Source organism: Mesocricetus auratus, unplaced genomic scaffold (assembly GCF_017639785.1).
Source record: "Mesocricetus auratus isolate SY011 unplaced genomic scaffold, BCM_Maur_2.0 Super-Scaffold_100011, whole genome shotgun sequence".
In the NCBI taxonomy this organism is placed as follows: Eukaryota; Metazoa; Chordata; class Mammalia; order Rodentia; family Cricetidae; genus Mesocricetus; species Mesocricetus auratus.
In genome coordinates this window covers 8,115,386-8,133,770 of record NW_024429195.1, presented here as the reverse complement: position 1 = coordinate 8,133,770, position 18,385 = coordinate 8,115,386, and the positions used below count along the sequence as shown (strand labels likewise).

At 45.8% G+C, this 18,385-nt stretch overlaps 1 protein-coding gene across 2 annotated transcripts in view; it reads right to left on the bottom strand.

The window, feature by feature from the left end:
- Nucleotides 1-18,385, bottom strand: part of Wwtr1 (WW domain containing transcription regulator 1) — a 124,354-nt gene that overhangs the window by 78,578 nt on the left and 27,391 nt on the right. The gene's annotated exons all lie outside the window — the stretch shown is intronic.

Genomic DNA, 18,385 nt, shown 5'->3' with positions numbered 1-18,385 from the left:
ACTTTTGGTAGAACAGCCATTCTCACAGTATTATTTCTAAGTCCAGGGGCATGGAAGGTTTTTCCATCATCTCATGTCTTCAATTTTGTGTGTGTGTGTGTGTGTGTGTGTCTGTCTGTCTGTCTGTCTGTCTGTCTGTCTGTCTTAAAGTTTTTGGTTCCGTTTGGTTGGTTTTTTTTTTTTTCTTTCTTTGTTTATAAGAGTCCTGGCTGTCTGGAACTCGATTTGTAAGCCAGGTTGGCCTCAAATTCATAGAGATCAGCCAGTCTCTGCCTCTTCAGTGGGATCAAAGATGCGTGCCCCCCCATAGCCCAACTGCAAATTCATTCTTGACATATAAGAAAAATCTACTGACATACTTTTTAATGTACGAATGTTATCTGCATGTGGTCATATATGCCTAGCATCCAAGCAGATATCAGAACCCCAGAACTGGAGTTACAGAGGATTCTTAGCTACCATAGCTACACCTACACTGTGTCCCCCAGCAAATTTCAACCTTGCCCCTAGCAAATCAGGAACCAAACTTTCCAAAGAGAGGGGCGAGGCTCTGAAGAGATATGGAATGTTGATCCAAGTACCTTCCATGCTGGCAGAATTCTGCACCAGGTTCCACACATAGCTTACCCCCAGCAACGGTGACGGGAGAGCGGTCATCTTCTCTGTGTGGCTCTCTCCGGCGTGAGTTTCCTGGCCCTACTTAGGCGGCATACCTTTGAGCTTTTCCCTGTTCCAGATCACCCTCCAGAATCTTCCTGACTCAGTCTCCTGAGTGCTTGAACCCCAACCATACCTAGCAGAAGGGAGGTCTGACCAAGCCAAGTTTTTGGCAGGTTGAGAGTGGCCGTGTGGCTAATTAACAGCAGACGGTTCTCGACCCTTTGTTGTCCCAGAAGGATATGCTTATTGGTTCCCGTGGCAGAAAACACAGAGCAAGTAACCAAGTACAACAGTGAAGTTCAAGAAGCTAGTCGGTACCAGTCAGCGGCTCTGTGCCCGGGAAAGCCTGCAGGCCGCCAGACAGACACTGTCTGCAAAGGCCTGGGAAGTGCCGCCTGTTGCCATCAAAAACAGATGAGAAGCACGATTTGGTTAAGCATTTGCCCAGGAAAAATTTTTTTAAAAACTTGCCAAAATAGAAAAGGTGTTAGCTGGCTGCCAACTGACCTCAGTTGAAAAAAGGGAACTGACTGTCGATTATAGCCAATCACCAAACACCAAACAATTTAAGCCATGTCCAGTGGGAAATAAGACTTCAAATTCTGCCAACTCTAACAGTGTACTGACTTCCTAAATAAAAATGCCCAACATTATCATTTAAATCGGGGCTGAGTTCAAAAGTAAAACACACCAAGATAATACATGTATTCTGGAGATACAAGGAACTGCAACTGGGATGCTCATTTGTTTAAAAACATCAACATTTCAAGTGTTGGGAATATTAATGTGAAGATTGCAAAGCAACAACAAGATAATATTACCACAAGGCACTAAACTGGCAAAGGATAGAATAGTAACATCCTCAAACATTAATATCACTACCAAGAATCAACAGCAATAACTAAAATTTTACACATACCACAGTCTGTGTGAATATAATTGAATGCTGTAAGCAAGGCTCTTAGAATGTGGTTAAGTCCTTCATCAGTTAAGCTGACAAAAATTGAAAGGTCAGAAGGGAAACAAGGAGGCTGCCACCCTTCCCCATACCCCCTTAGCCAGCCCAAACTGGGATTCCAGGCCCTTAACCTTGACCTTGCACTCCCTTGAATGGGAACAGCAAAACCGACACATGCCTGCTATTTTCCCTCTCTTAGTGGAAATAAGGCCAGTGTTTCCAAAGCGGGTGCCATTGGGGTTACATGAAATCTCAATAAAATAGTGCTACAAGTCACGAAGCTGCCTATTTAAAATGTACTCTGTAGGCACACACAGTCAAGAAACATCAGGACACACATAGGAATATAGTTAGTTTGTGCAGTCCCAAGTTTGTGCCTTTCATGTGTCTTGGATAACATCTGTGAGACATCCACTGTAGAAGTGGTTTCCAGGGTGCTGGAGAGATGGCTCAGAGGTTAAGAGCACTGGCTGTTCTTCCAGAGATCTCAGTTCAATTCCCAGAACCCACATGGTGGCTTCCAACCATCTACAATGGGATCTGATGCCCTCCTCTGTCATGCAGGCATGCATGCAGATAGAACACTGTGTACATAATAAATAAACCTGAGGAAGAGGAGGAGAAGGAAGAAGAAGAAGAAGAAGAAGAAGAAGAAGAAGAAGAAGAAGAAGAAGAAGAAGAAGAAGAAGAAGAAGAAGAAGAAGAGAAGAAGACACTTTCTAATTGGAAATGAGCTGGACCTTATGAACAACTGTGGCCTCCCTAAGTAATCACAGCATTTCCACAGATTTTTGTAAAGGCTGCCCTAGAATTCACCCCTAACCTCTACTCCCTGGGGTTACAGATTACAGACTTGCACCTCCAAATCCAACTGTAACTTCTACTTCCTATCTTTGTGCATGCTTACCTACCTTTTTGGAACCCAGGCACCACGCCATAAGGGAGCTGACGCAACTCAGAGAAGGGCCCAGAGAAGAAACCAATGAGCCTAGCTGACAGGCACCTTGAAAACAGATGCTCCAGCCACCAGCCAGTCAAGACACAGTGTGGAGCAACAGCGTCTGGACAGAGGACAGGTTTGTGAGAACAAAGAGTAAACGAATTATCATTTTAAAGCAACACCCCAGTCTTTACTAGCTGAGGAAAAGCACACACAAGAGTGTTCGGGTTCTAATGAGTTCCTAAGTTCAAAACCACACAAACGTTAAGAAGTAGGCATATATTTCAAGAGAAACAACTCAAATGACCCAGCATGGCCATCATCTTCCTTGCCTTTTCTTGAGACTGCGTGGTCACATACTCATCAAAACTGTCCAGTAGCTAATACCTAGTATTTCTTTAGTTCACCATCAGCCCAACTACTTCCAAAACCAGTGTGGCCCAGTTCTCCATCCTATAATATCCTGTAAACAAATCTTCAGTACCATAGGGTGTGAGAATAAGTTAGACTTTAAAAGTCATCAGATCTATTCCTCATCCCCTCCGAAAGACTTGGTGGAGTTGAGAAACAGCACGTGCGTGTTCACAACATCCAGCACGCATCCTAAAGGCAGGCAAGCAGACCGGCAGACTGTAATCCCAGCCAGCCAAGGAAATGCAGCACAAGCCGGATGTGGAGACGGAGCCTGGCACTTGAAGCCACACTGAATGATGCAGGGTTTACACCGGTGGCTGCAGTGAGTAGTACTTCTGCCAGACTCAAATCCCTCCAGAAGAAGGACTTGCTGTAGTCTTCACATTCACCACTAACAGACACATACATACCAGACCCTGGAGAAAAATTACCAATATGCGTCTGCAGGCATCAAGTAATTTAGGGGAGGGGGCAGGGAAACAATGAAGCTTTCTCATGGGGGGCAGGGGCGACTATCTCCACAGAGCTGTGAGAGAGGCTCTGGGACACCACTGAGGGCTAAGCTACATGAGAAGTTTCAGCCTCAGCCATGGTGTGAGGACCTCTGACACCCTCTGAAGGAGCACTCACATGTATTTCAGCCCTTTGGTTTGGGGCAAGCTGAGTATTTCAATAAAAGAACGGCTAATGCTCTGAGGACAGGGGCACCCTGGTGGGTGCCCTTTCAGCCTGGGTCTGGAGCAGTTTTGAAATGCCAGCAGCCATACTGGGTCCTAAGTGACTGGAGACAATGCATTAGAAAGCCAAGATCTAAATAGGGACTGTAGGTGCAGGGACTATTACCACAAAACAAATTTATTTTAGATAAGGGAACTCACTGTGTAGACCAGGCTGGCCTCGAACTCAGCCAGCTGCCTCTGTCTCTCAAGCACCTGGCTGCCATAAAACAGCTCTTGAGGGATCACCACTAAATCCTTCAGATGCTGACAGGTTCCACCACTGTTAAAGGTAACTGGGCTGGCGCTCAAGCACTTTCATAAGAAAAGCCTACTTTTAAACCCAAAAATAAATACCTACTTTACTCTCGATTCTGAACCTCACATGTAAAAACTCTACCTGCAAATTTCAGAAGACACTATCTTTGGTTTGTTGTTTGTTTGTTTTTGCTTTGGTTTTTGGTTTTTTTAAGGCAGGGTTTCTCTGTGGCTTTGGAGGCTGTCCTGGAACTCGCTCTTGTAGTCCAGGCTGGTCTCAAACTCACAGAGATCCGCCTGCCTCTGCCTCCTGGGTGCTGGGATGAAAGACTTGTGCCACCAGAAGACACTAACTTTGGGCTAACATGCTAAAAGTCAATAAAGACAGTGTGAAGGCATCTGAGCTCTACTGGGAAGGGTGGGTGACCAGTGGCCAGTCCCCCTCTGTGTCCACCCACCCTGAGCAGTGAGTACTTATCACTCAGGCCCTCTGGCTTCCCACCAAGTCCTTGAAAACTGATTTCCCAAAGTCAGTCAAGAAAGCAGATTCTATGAGACAATAGAGGAAAATGGAGTTCATGACTGAAACCAAGCTGGGCAGGGACATAAAGGGCCTTTTGTTAATAACTCTACGAGGGAGCACACATGAGGACAAGCCTCACAAGGAATTCTGACATCTTAATTAAGATTTACGAAGAACTGCCGGTGCATGTCTCACATACAAGGGTACGTTCACATAAAATGCTGCTTTATAACTCAGGAGACAGCTACTTCCTAATAATGCTAATAATTACAGAGTTGGGGTCCCCCCATACCATAATCAGATTCCATCCCCAGCCCCCACTCCATTTCCATCCCTGGGTAACTCTGAAGTGGAGCCATGAACCACCCCACTGACGAAATCATGAAAGCAATTACATTTCTCCGTTCCACACAGAAAGTTTTTTGTGTCCCATGGTTTCCTTCCTTCTCGTCTTTACTAATGCGGAAAAATCAACTGATGTTTTCTCCTGATAATGATTGAATTGAGATAATGCCTTCGGGAAAAGTGCTATCGTGGTAAAACTGCTTCTCTGCTGCTGGTGAATGCCAAGTAGAAGACAGCAGCTGAGGCATGCACTCGGCACATCCGAGGCCAGCGATGGGTTATTGCCCCAGGAGCAGCGTTTGGGATGCGTTCGAGACACCGTGAGCTGCTGGGTATACTCAAGGAGCAGAAGGTTGGCGTCCTTTCAGAGGCAGCGATGGTAGCATTAACAGTGACATATGCAAAACAGTCACATTTTATAACACGAAAAGCATCTGTTTAAGATTCTGCTAATATTGCATCCATGCTCTAGTATTATTGGCCTGCTTTATAGGTGAAGAAATAAAGGACCAGAAGATCAGTAATTTGCCTAAAATTTTGCTGCGACACCAATACGGGAGCCCAACTGCCTCTGATAGAGCATGCTTACTGTATGTAGCTCCCTGCATGCAAGCCCCCCCCCTGCAACTTAATTTGAGCACACACACACACACACACACACACAAGCACGCACGCACAGGCGCGCACACACGCGCACACACAGACACAGACACAGACACAGAAGGGGATTTTAAGGCACCTAAACTAGCTTTAATCACTACTCAATATCTAGAGGACCTCCTCAGCTAAAAAGAAGGACTAATTTCAGGAAGCCGAATTGTTTGCGGGACCTGTTCTACTCCGTTAGTTCTATTTCAATGTGCTGCTGTAATTTGAGAATGCAGGAGAGGAAGGAAAAGAGGTCAGAAACGGAGCCCCCGGACTTCCAGGAGGGCCAGGTGTTCCCAGCATCACAGCTGCTGCTACAGGGCCGCCTTAATCCCAGTCCCTAGCCCAGCCCCATTCCTCCCGGCCCACGTGATGACCAGCTGCTCAGTGTTGCTCTGTAGGGAGTGTTGGGGGCAGTTGTCAGGCCAACCCAACTTGGGCCCTCAAGTCCGGTCCTTCCTGTTGAAGGGGAGCTGACCCATTGTCACCCTCCTCCAATCCCCACATGCTGAAAGATCAGAAGGCAGGTGCCAGTGATTTCTACATTCTCACTGACAGAGCCAAGGGGCAGAAGCTTCTGTGGAAGACTTGGGTGGTGGCTTTTTACGCCTGTCCACTAAAAAGGGTTAGAATAACTGGGAGGGGGGTCTGTGAAAAGGCCCAGGGCCCGAGGACAATGCAGTGTATAGAAGGAAAACTAAGCTGGGGACTAGTGGTCTAGTCACATCGTGTGGCCTTCTGAGCGCCATAAAGGTACACAGACTTTATCCCAAATGCCAAATGAAGTGCTTTAAAATCATGCAGCACGAGCCGGGCGTTGGTGGCGCACGCCTTTAATCCCAGCACTCGGGAGGCAGAGGCAGGCGGATCTCTGTGAGTTCGAAAACAGCCTGGACTACCAAGTGAGTTCCAGGACAGCCCCTGTCTCGAAAAAAACAAAAAAAACAAACAAACAAACAAAAAAAAAAACAAAAAAAAAGCATGCAGCACATATTACAACATCCATCCTATTAGAAAACATTCTTGTCATCGTGTGACAACAAAGAAATCAAAGAAAAATAAAACCAGTCATGGGAGGGTGGCCAGGGCAGAGATCCAAGCACACAGTGATGTCCCAGTCGTAAACAAGAAACACAGGAGGTGTACAGAGGGAACGTTAGGGTCAGATGGACAAAACTGTTTTAGATGAGGAAGAGATGATGTGGGAGGACCCAGCATGAGGAAGACGTACTGAGCCCCAACATAATAGTCCCTTTGAGGGGACATATCCAAAGGCAATGGATAGAAGGGTCTAACACCCAAAGACTTAAGCTGAAGGTTTAGGCCAGAAGCTTGTCCGAGTAGACTTTCTGAGATGTTTCTCCTAGTTACTGAAATGTGGTCCTAAGCGAGCGAGCGAGAGAGAGAGAGAGAGAGAGAGAGAGAGCGCGAGAGAGAGAGAGAGAGAGAGAGAGAGAGAGAGAGAGAGAGAGAGAGAGAGAGAGAGAGAGAGAGAGAGAGAGAGAGAGAGAGAACTCCAGCCACTCCAGGAAGGCACTAACAGTTCCCACTTTGAACTTTTCTGACCCTAAAGGACTGTTCACAGAAGTACAGGGAACAAAATGAAGGAAGACAGGAATATAAGCAGACACCATTATTGGTTGCATCCTTACTAAATTCATCCAATGAAATGCACACTCCCAAGATGGAGTCTTCTTGAAAGGACTAGATCCTAAAGGCTCATGAGTAAGACATGTCCTGCTAAAATGTCCTGAGAGATATATCCCTTTGTGACAGGACTCAGCAGGAAAGCACCACTTGAGGACAGACACCAACATCTATCACCGTCATCTTAAAACTTCCCAGCCTCCGGAACTGTGGAAAGCAATGGTTTATCATTCATAAGCCACACAAATGTATAACAGCAGCCTGAGCACACTAAGACACCTATTAATTAGTTCATACATATGCATTTTGCTGCCGCCCAAGTTGATTTATTTGATATGTATGTGTGAGTGGCTGTGTGTATACCTGTGTAGGTGCTCACAGAGGCCGGGAGAGGGTATCCTCTGGAGTCGGAAATTATAGGCAGTTGTAAGCTGCCTGATTCCGGTGCTGGGAGCCAAGCCTGCATCTTCTGTGAGAGCAGTAAGCATTCCGGCCTCTGACTCATTTATCCAGCCCCCAACGCTGAAGTTCTCAAAAGCACACGCCCTAGTTCTCTCAAGATAGCGTTGGTTCAAAACAGTGTAGTCCAATGAATTCTTGTGCCATTTATATTTCAAAAAAGTTTCAATGTTCCCTCCAATAGTGACAGACCAAATCTAGTCAGTTAACTTTAAAATAAAGCATACAGGTTATGAGAGAGGCGTTGGTGGTGCATACCTTTAATTCCAGGAGGCAGCACAGGCAGGCGGGTCTCAGTGAGTTCAAGGCCAGCCTGGTCTACAAATCAACTTCCAGGACAGCCAGGACCATCCCACAGAGAAACCCTATCTCAAAACACCAAAAAGATAAAAGCCAAAAACCAAAAACCATGCAGGTTATGAAGACCAAGGCCACCAAAGACACAGAACTGTGAGGTGAGAAAGCACCGGTACTTCTCAGGAGGTCACTTTCGACGGCGCTCCCCTGATCAGACCACCCAGATCAGAGGAAGACACCGGCACACAAACCTGGCTTGGCATCCCAGCCACATCATGAACAGGTGATGTGAAGTTAAAGGTACTCAGCCTCTTTGCACATTAACAGCCTCTTTGGTGGGGGATGGTAGAGAGACTCAACAGGTTTGTCCATACCTGTTGAGCGCTGAGCAACACAGACTCCACCTTCCTACAGCTCACTATCTGATAAACACAAACACCTACATGCAATTACATTTGCTCCAAGACATCAGGATAACAACAGGAGAAGGGAAAGGCCCCAAGTCCCTAGGAAGGCTAGGGAAAGACTCCAAGAGGGGAGACCCTTTCAGCTCTTGGTTGTTTGGGAAGGGGTTTGAGGGGTCTTTTGCTGTTGTCATTGTTTCAGAATATTAAAAGGTGTGTCGCTTTTGTTTATGCTGTGGAACATTTGCTGAATGATGCAAAGATGTGTTGCAACCTTTTACGCTGCATCTGCTTAACTCTGTGAAGCCGTGTTGCTTTGCCTGTCTGAAACACCTGATTGGCCTAATAAAGAGCTCAACAGCCAATAGCTAGGCAGGAGAGGGATAGGCAGGGCTGGCGGGCAGAGAAAATAAGTAGGAGGAGAACATGAAAGGGGAATCAAGGAGAAGATGTCCCATGGGGGCCAGTCACCCAGCTACACAGCAGGTCACGGAGTCAGAAGTGAAGACAGGTGTATAGAAAGGTGAAGCCCCAGAAGCAGAAAATAGAGGTGATGATTTAGGAAGGTAAGGCCGGGCATCCATAAGAAAGAACAAACCTTCATGTGATTACTTAGGAGCTGGGTGGTGGGCCCCCTAAAGAGTGGAGAGTAAGAAAGAAAATAACTACAGTTGTTTGTTTCAGAGATGGGTGCAATTGTGTGAAAGACCGGAGGCCAGATTTAACTTGGATTTGATTTTGAAAAACTGTTAAGTTCCCAGTAAGGCAGAGAGAGGACAACAGTCTGAAGAGGTGTGATGGGAAATGTCAGCTTCCCTATGCTGGGTTATTACAGTGACAGTTCTACAATAACAGCCCAACACCCATATATATAGATATAGATATATATAAATATACATACACGTGGTATCAAGGCAAAGCCATGAGGAAAATTTCTCTTCAGTATGAGAGCTAAAGCTGGCCTCAAACTCTTGAACTTCATGATCCTTCTGCCTCACGGGCCCTGCCTGCGGCGCCAGGCCCAACACAAGGAGCTTTAGCAGCCATTACAAAGTAGTTAAGTATTCTCAGTTTTTCTTACCACCTTTATTTCCTTTTCTTCTGCCTGAGACGTGATCTCACTGTGTCGATCCATCAATCCTGGAACTTATTACATACGTTAGGCTAACCTCGAACTTCGAGATCCACCTGCCTCAGCCTCCCAGGTGCTGGTACCTGAAGGCGCTGCTTCACCACACCTGGTCTTCCTAAGCACGTCTCAGCAGTCACTGAATAAACTCACTGCTCTAGCTTGCTTTCTGTTGCTCCGATGAGCATTACGGGCTAAGCAACTCAGAAGAGGATAGAGTTTATCTGGCTTACAGGTTATAGTCCATCATCTAGAAAGGCCAGGACAGACCCTGAAAGCAGGGACCATGGAGGAGCGCTGCCTATGGGCTTGTGTCCCCTAGATCAATGAGCTATCTTTCTTATACACCCCAGACCCACGTGCCTAGAGATGGCACTGCCCCAGGTGAGCTGGGCCACTTTTTAATCAAGGAACATTTCACAGGCATGCCCACAGGTCAGTCTGATGGGTGAAATCCTTCAATTATAGCTCCTCCTTCCCAGGTGTGTCAAGCTGACAAGATTAGCTATCATGCGGATGAAAACTTTTTCCCCAAGAAGGAACCATACGTTACACGAATATGAACTCACTATATCATTGCACAGAAGGTTGACAGCATGGATTGATTACCTTCTGCGACCTTTGTGATTTTGACACAGAAATTTTCAGGTTCTTTGGCTGCTGGAAGAAGGATCTCCCTATGTGACCCAGGCTCGCTTTGGACCTGACTAAGCTCTCCAAACGCTAAGCAGGCAGGTGCACACCACCACGTGCGGCTGTTAGAGCAATTTTCTAAGACTCACTTGCTTGGCCTTCCCTAAAATCTTAATGGAAGCATTTTCCAAATGAGCTAATGCAACCAAATCTAGTGACTTCATTCTGTCAGCGAAGAGTCAGCATAACACTCAATGATTAGCAACCTAGGAGACTGCAGGAAAGTCAGCAAAGCCCTGTGAGGCGCTACAGTTTCCTCTGATAATTCAAAAAGCCCAAGAAATAACTGGAACAAGCCAGTGAGCAAACGAGAAGGGGGAGGGGGGAGAAGAAGAGGGGGCTGGAGTGAACCCCACAGTGCAGACTATGCCTGGCACACAACAGACGCTCAGGAAATACCTGTTGCATAAATAAAGGAATAATGTGTGAAGCAGGAGCAAAAGCTGGTATCTGAGAAGCTGGAGACACGGCTCAGTGGATACAGCATGCACTGCTCTCCTGGGGACCCAAGTCCAGTTCTGAACACTCACGTGACAACTTACAACAGTCTATAACCTTAGTTCCAGGGGATCCAGGGCCCTCTTCTGGCCTCCATGGGCACCAGGCAAGAATATGATGCACACACATGCATGCAGGCAAAACACTTAATACACATGACATAGAAGAGACAGATGTTTTCATTGTTATCTGACTTATTGTGAAGCCTGAACTATCCACAGTTGCTTTATTATTCTTGACTTAATTCATGCTAATTGCCTATCATGTTGCTTTTAACAATAAGAAAGTCTATACAACATAAAAAAAAATGAAGCTGAATTACTGACATACAGTTTTTCTGACAACAGTTTTCCCCAAAAGACAAATCTATGGCTACCAAGACCCAAACAATTAGCAAATATTAAGTTTCTCCACAGATAGCTTAAGCAATGTTTAGGGAGATAAAGTAATGTTTAGTAAAGATAAATCAGAGAGCTAAATCACATGACAAAGATAAGATCTACAGGGCGCCTAGGAGGTCATGTGGTTTACTGGACACTGTGGTGAGCTTGTAATCAGCCTAGCTAAGGCAATGAGTCGCAAGAATGGAGTTCGAGGCCAGCTTAACAAACCTCTCAAAATGAAACCAAGGCATGCCATCTAATCTCAGCATAAGCCAGGTGGGTGGTCAAAGCCACCATTCTACTTTCCGTTTGGAGTCAAGGACTTACAGCAGAGTCTTCAAGTGTCATTCAGACCCCGAGGCTTCCCCCAGTATGGGCCAACTAACTACAAACAAATTACCTAATATAACAAACACACAGAACATTCTCCACTGCCCCCCTTCAGGAAATTATTTTGCTAATTCATTTAAGTAAGGAGATTATAAGCCACAGCCAAATCCCAGACTCCTCCAGTTTCTGTGCGGCGGACAATCTAAGAACGGTTTTTACATTTTTAAATAGCTGAAAACAAGTTGAAAGAATAATTCTTGGTAACACGTGAGACTCCCAAAATGATGTGTTAGATTAAGAGAAATACACTCACATGCTTATAGAATGAGAATGGGCACTTCTGATACTGGGGCAGCAGCAGAGGTGGGCACTCTCAGCAGAGAACATGCAGATCTGTGACATCTAAGGTGCCTGGGCCTTCACAGAAAATGGAGGTCACTAACTAGATTTGTTAAGCTTCATCTTCAAAAAAAAACAGCCTTATCCTGGTCAACCAACTTGCAGTCACCCACAAGCTATTTCCTCCTGGATTATTGAAAGCCCACAGCAACCTATTGTTTTCTCCAGTCACCAAAAAAAAAAACAAAGATAAAAGTTTCCACAGAGGAAATAACAGCCTTCCTTTTCCAAGAGCCTCATCTGCCCTACTTCCAGTGAAGTTAAAGCAACACTTCACTTACATTGGTTTGCCCATGTCGTCTCCCCTTAATGAACTCAAAGGATCCCAAGAGTCCCCACCTACAGAGAGGAAGAAGGAAAAAAAAGGTACTAGGCTAACTGAGCCTGTGGGGGATAAGGAGACTTTTAACCACTTTCTCTTCCTTTGAGATGCTGTTCCAGTATCAAGACATGCAGGAGGCCCATCTTCCAACCCTGAAAAATGATGACGTGCAACTAAAAACAAAATGCAAAATTTACACGTGCTCAAAATGAAACAAAGCTTTCTGTTTGGTTTTTCCTTAGATTAATTTCCTCTTCCAATATGCAAAGCACTGCCTTGTGATACATAAACTAGTAAAAACTCACTCCCAGGCCTTTGGAAAGAACTCAAGGTGTCTACGTTCACTTACAACATGAATCCAGCTATTCGTATGTCCCCAAAGCCACAAATGGCTACTTATCATTTTAATTGCATATCTAAAGAAACCGAATTTTAATCCAGCAAGGTGAACGGTTTCTAACACAATACAAATAATTGAGTTGGAAGTTGTGTATTCTTGCCTCCCTTTCTAGCAGGGCAAGTAATGGAAGGGGCAGAGCACTAGAAAGCTGGAAGAACTCAGCCCCCCAGAGGCCAAAGAGGCTGCCAACCCCCCAAAGCATACTCTGTTCATTGTCAAACACCAACTGAATACTTTCCTACCTGTACAACACCCAGAGAATTACAAGAAAAAGACTTGACACTGTCCTTCAAACACTATTAGCATAAGCTTAAACAGGATATGTGCAAAACCAGGAAATCGACTTTACCCAAGGGTCGCTAGCCCCTTGCTCAGAATTCTAGCCTCTTCTCTGTTCATGGAAAATCCCACCGGGATGTGGTAAACTTTCAAAGAACACTTTCATTTACATTACTGCCCAGACTTGCATTGAGGCCTCAGTCCTGGTGGTCAGTATTTCCTTTGGCAAACGAGAAAAACTTGGTGACTCATCTCATGTTCCATTGTGGTGATATTTTGTTTATGATCCAACCACATTCCTTTTAGAGTTAGGCCAAAAGACTGGTTCAGACCCCTGAATTTCCTATCCCACCTTATAACTTATCAAGGAAGAGACTAATATTGAAAGGGTTTTATTTTAAACCAGAAGTCTCATTTCAAAAACCAAACGAAGGCAGACCCTGGAATAGGAATGCAGTTGTACAGCCCTGTCAAACCTCAACAGGTATAACAGGAGCCACGTAAAATCTGGACCAAAGGCCAAGATGCTGAGGTAAACGCATCCCCTGCTTTAACAAAACGAGCCAAGTTCACACCATTTTGTTAATATGAGCACATGGCTTGGCCTCAATTCTTCAGAGAAGGGAAAGACAAGAACCCCAAAATGAAATCTCCACCTATCAATGAAGTACACCCGGGCAGCTGGAAGTAGTTCATTCTTGGACAGCAGAAAACAGAATTGTTAATCACTTGCAATTAATGTCTCTGTCCCTTGGTACCTAAGGGTGCACAATAAATGACACTTGAAGCTCCTTAGAAACTTCCGCTTCCTGTCAATTAAGTGATATCCTCTCCTTTTCAGGGCAGCTCCATCAGGAGCCTTCCACACCCTGGGCCACTGACTTCCAAGGTTATCTCACAGAATTTCTCCCCAGTCAGGACATCGCATGATGGAGATTAGCATGGAAATCCGGAGTTGTCCCTTCTACTGGTGGCAACCTCTAAGTTACATGAATAGCTCCTTTAACCATGGACCTGTGTCCTCTCGTCCCCTAACCCACACCCTTCCATTCTCCACCCTACTGGCTTCTCAGCTCTTGCTAGTGTTTAACGGTTTTGTTCTTCCACGAGTTTGCCTTAAACATGCCGGCCTAGAGATCTGCCTAAGTTATCACCATCGTGGTGAATTGTCAAAACACACCATGGCTGTTGTGAAAATGCAGGTCGGGCCAGGCGTTGGTGGCACACGCCTTTGATCCCAGCACCCGGGAGGCAGAGGCAGGCAGATCTCTGTGAGTTCAAAGCCAGCGTGGTCTACAAGAGCAAGTTCCAGGACAGCCTCCAAAAGCCACAGAGAAACCCTGTCTCTCGAAAAACCAATGTATATGACTTTCCAGTTGGGAATCCCAGCAGTTGGGAGACAAAGAGAAGAGAACAGGAAGTTTGAGTTCAGCCTGACCTACAGGATAAGGCTGCCCCACCCCCGCCCCCACCCCCAACACACACACACACACACACACACACACACACACACACACACACACACACACACACACACACACACAAAATCAAGCAAAGCCAAACTAATTTGTACCTGTTTTTAAAACAATTTCTTCTTTGATCCACTGATTTCTTTAAAAGTACACAATATTATATGCTATTTGGAACTTGCTTTAAAATAACTGGCTAACAATCACATTAATGCAAAAGAACCTATAAAAAATTGAATTAAGGTTGGAGATGGCTCGGTGGTTAAGAGCACTTACTGCTCTTGCAGAGAGAGGACCCAGGTTTGAGGCCCAGGGCCCATATGGTTGCTTACAACCATCCCTAACTCTACTCCTGGGGGATCTGATGCCTCCTCTGACCTCCATGGGCACCAAGCACACGCGTGTGCATAGACATACATGCAGGCAAAACACTCACATGTAAAATAGAACAAACAGACCTCAGTAGTTGTTTTTAAGAAGACACTAAGGAACAAGAATGAAAGAATATTGGTGACTGCTTCAATGGAACAAGGATAGAAAATTCTGTTCTTTTTGCAAATGGTTGACAAAAAAAATTTATATATGACTGTGAATGTGAATGAGTCCCTCTCCTGCAACCAGCGTAAGGAAAACTAAGCTTTGCCGGAGTGGTCACAACTGTTTGCAGCGGGCCTGCTCGATAGTATTGTTACCTGACGCGCCATCTGAGGAAACTGAGATCCAAAGAAACAAGCAAGCTGGCCAAGGACTCGAGGCAAGCAACGGGGAGGGAAAAGGGCCACCCCACGGAGGCGTCTGCCGCGCGTACTGTTTGGTTCCTTTATAAATATTATTGTATGCGAGCACGTCTGTTTCATCGTCACTTGCAGTATTTTACTGTATCCTGTTTTTCTAGAAAAATGAATCAGCCTCTCTCTGTTTATCCAAGATAACGAAACAAAACAAAAAAGGCCTGAGAACAATATTGGTCTGATGCAGGCCATCCTGGCTGTAAAAGGAAACATCCCTGAGTCAATATCCTTAGTGAGAGACATCCCTTCATAACACACACCGGGAATATTCCAAGAGGGCTCCAGTGAGCAGGAACATCCCAAAACAGCAAGGCTCAGTCCTCCTGCACCAGGCAGCTGGCACTCTCAATGTCCTGTCTCATCTCGGACTCGGCTCAATAAGCCCCATCGATCCTGACATGCCCTCAGAGCCTCCGTGGGACCTCTTATTTTCCCCTTAACTAGAAGAGCTGCTTCCTGTACCTTTTTTCCTGTCTTTAAAGTCTCAGCTCTGTCATGGCTTCCTCCTAATCTCATGTAATCAAATCCCCTGGCAGGCACAAAGTTATTTCTTCCTCTGTACTTGCCTAGTCTAATAACTCTCTTCCAGTTTGCCATGAATTATGAGAAGCCATCTTCAGGCTTCTAAAGACAAATACCAGTTACTTAAGACATGCATGAATTAACACATTCCAGACTTGTTTTTGTGTGGGTTTGTTTTTTTGTTTTTTTGTTTTTTTTTGGTGGGGTTTTTTGGTTTTTGTTATGTTTGGGGTTTGAGGTTTTTGATTTGCTGTTTTGTTTTTCGAGAAACAGGATTTCTCTGTGTAACAACCCTGACTGTCCTGGAACTAACTCACTCAGTAACCAGGCTGGCCTTGAACTCGCAGAGATCCACCTGCCTCTGCCTCTTGAAGTGGTGAATTAAAGGCGTGTGCCACCACTGCTTGGCCCAAAGTTTCTTAATACAGAGGATCCATGTGGAAGGAATGGGAGAGCGGCTACTTTTTATACATAGGTTAGAGATGGATCTAACAGGGTGATAGCTGGTTTTTGTTTGTTTTAGCAGAGAAGACTGCTGCTGAAAATCTCAGCACACTGTTTCTTTCCTTTGCTATCTTGATGCGTTCTGAGTGAACCTCGCATACCCCATTTCTTTTCGGTCTTCAGATAGACGGCTATTACCCGCTTAGGAGTCCCAACGTGCCATGACAGTGGGCTCCTGGCAAACAAAATGAAAAGGAAGAAAAATTGATTCAATTTTCATCTCATTCTGCAGCATCTGGTTACAGCTACAATCCAAATGCTTAACTGTCTGAGGCTGGACAGCCAGGAGTTCAAGCTCAGCCTTAGTTAACAGATTTCATCTCAAAAAAGAAAGGAAAAACAAAACCAAGAAACAAAACTCCCTTCACTGTGAGGCTGGGATGCAGGGCAGCTGGACTTTTCCTGCCCCCATCTCTCCCCCAAGCCTGTGTGGACGAGCCCAAGCTACATAATGTAACTTAGGCTGCTTCAATTTTCACACCCCCCGCAGCCATCCCCATGTAAACAAAGCATTTGGAGTCTTTTGAAATTCTATATAAATCAGGGCCACAGAGATGGCTCAGGAGGTAAAGGCACTTCCCACCAAGCCCTGGGACCTGAGTTCAAGAACCCACAGGATAGAGGAGAGAACCAACTTTTTTCTTTTGGGGGGATGAGGGTGGTCAAAACAGGGTTTCTCTGTGTAGCTTTGGAGCCTGAATTCACTTTGTAGACCAGGCTGGCCTGGATCTCGAAGAGATTTGCCTGCCTCTGCCTCCCAAGTGCTGAGATTAAAGGCGCATGCCACAACTGCCCAGCTAAGTAGAACATTTGTTATAGGAAATATATATGTAATATAACCTATTGTGAACCTTGTGGTAGATAGCAAGCTGGATTCCTTAGGAAACCAAAGCTTGCCACCGCACCTAGCTTTGATAGGTAAAGACAGCTGGGGGGGGAGACAAAGAACAAACCTGTCCTCCTCCTCTCCTTTTGCAGCCACTGTCTGAACTCCTGGGTGGGGGCAGATTCGGTGCAGGGGACGACACCTCCTCCAAATCCTCAAGACACTCAGGGACCTTCAGCCCCGATATTCAGGCTACTGGCTAAACAAGGAAATCTAAGATAAACCTGCCACGGTGGTGACCTCACTGGCCTGGCAGATTAAAAACAATGGGGAAAGAGGGACAGTCGTGCCTGTTTCCAGGAAGACTTTCCAGGGGAGATGACATTGGCCATCAGTCACACCTCTGGATGATACCATGTGTCCAAAGAGGCCCATGAAAGGCAGCAGGGAGAGGGCACTCTCGGGAGTGTGCCCTGGAATGTCTCTCAAGCTGCACTGTGTCCCTGAAGTTGTCCCACTAGATGAGGCAGTGCCCGTCGGCAGTGTTACGGCAAAAGAAACCAGGCAGGACACTCTGCCTGATGACTTCAACCTCCACATACTCCTGGACACAACGAAGCCATTTTTATTCAAGCCTCACTCTCCTCTCCACTGACCGCATCAACGAGCCCCCTAGCTTACCTGCAGCAATGCCCAAAGACTATACAACACCAGAAACGCTGACTGCACCGGCTGCTAGCCACCTTCCCACAACCTGAAGCCCGGGATCACAGTTTTTTTCCAGTGGTCTGGATCTTTCAGGATCGGGAGAGTTTGATTTCTACATTCTGTTCTCAAAACCACGGAGTCTTTACAAGCATCTCAGATCTTATCGTGGCACCACTTAGGAATGTGGCTCCAGTTAACACCTACGTGCTGATGTACGTCTTGGTCCTAGACTCTGCCCTCTGGCACTCCCATGTTCTTTGACATGAACTGGCTCTCGAGTGCATGAGCAGCCTAGTTTTCAGGATGTTTATCACCCCCATTGTGACATGAGGAAATGAGACACAGAGCTGAGAATTGAAGCCCAACACTGTGATTCCAGGACCCATACACTTCACCACCATACTAGGACACCTCCCACAAAGGAAGGGGTTGAGCACCTAGTCTCTCTTTATTGTACTACATTGCACAAGGGAAACCCAGCAAGTTCGACACGCAAAGGTCACAAGGAGGTTAGTAGTGTGAAAGTTGAAAATGATTGAATTTTCTTGAGACCTATTTGACCAGCTGAGGCAACTACAGAATTCAGCCACGAAGAGTCTGAGCTCAAGTCGCCTTCTCTGAGGTCTGGATGAAGGAGAGAATTGCCTCTACTTCTGAAGGGTCATGGGCCTTCAAGAGAAGCTCCCAGGATCATTATGACTCTCTGGAAAACTGAGTATCTTACAAGTCCACTCATATCATTTTCTCCTATGCCCTATAAAACACCACACACACACACACACACACACACACACACACACACACACACACACACACACGAGAATCTAGAACTTTCCACTGTTCCACTTTAGGATATTCTGTTT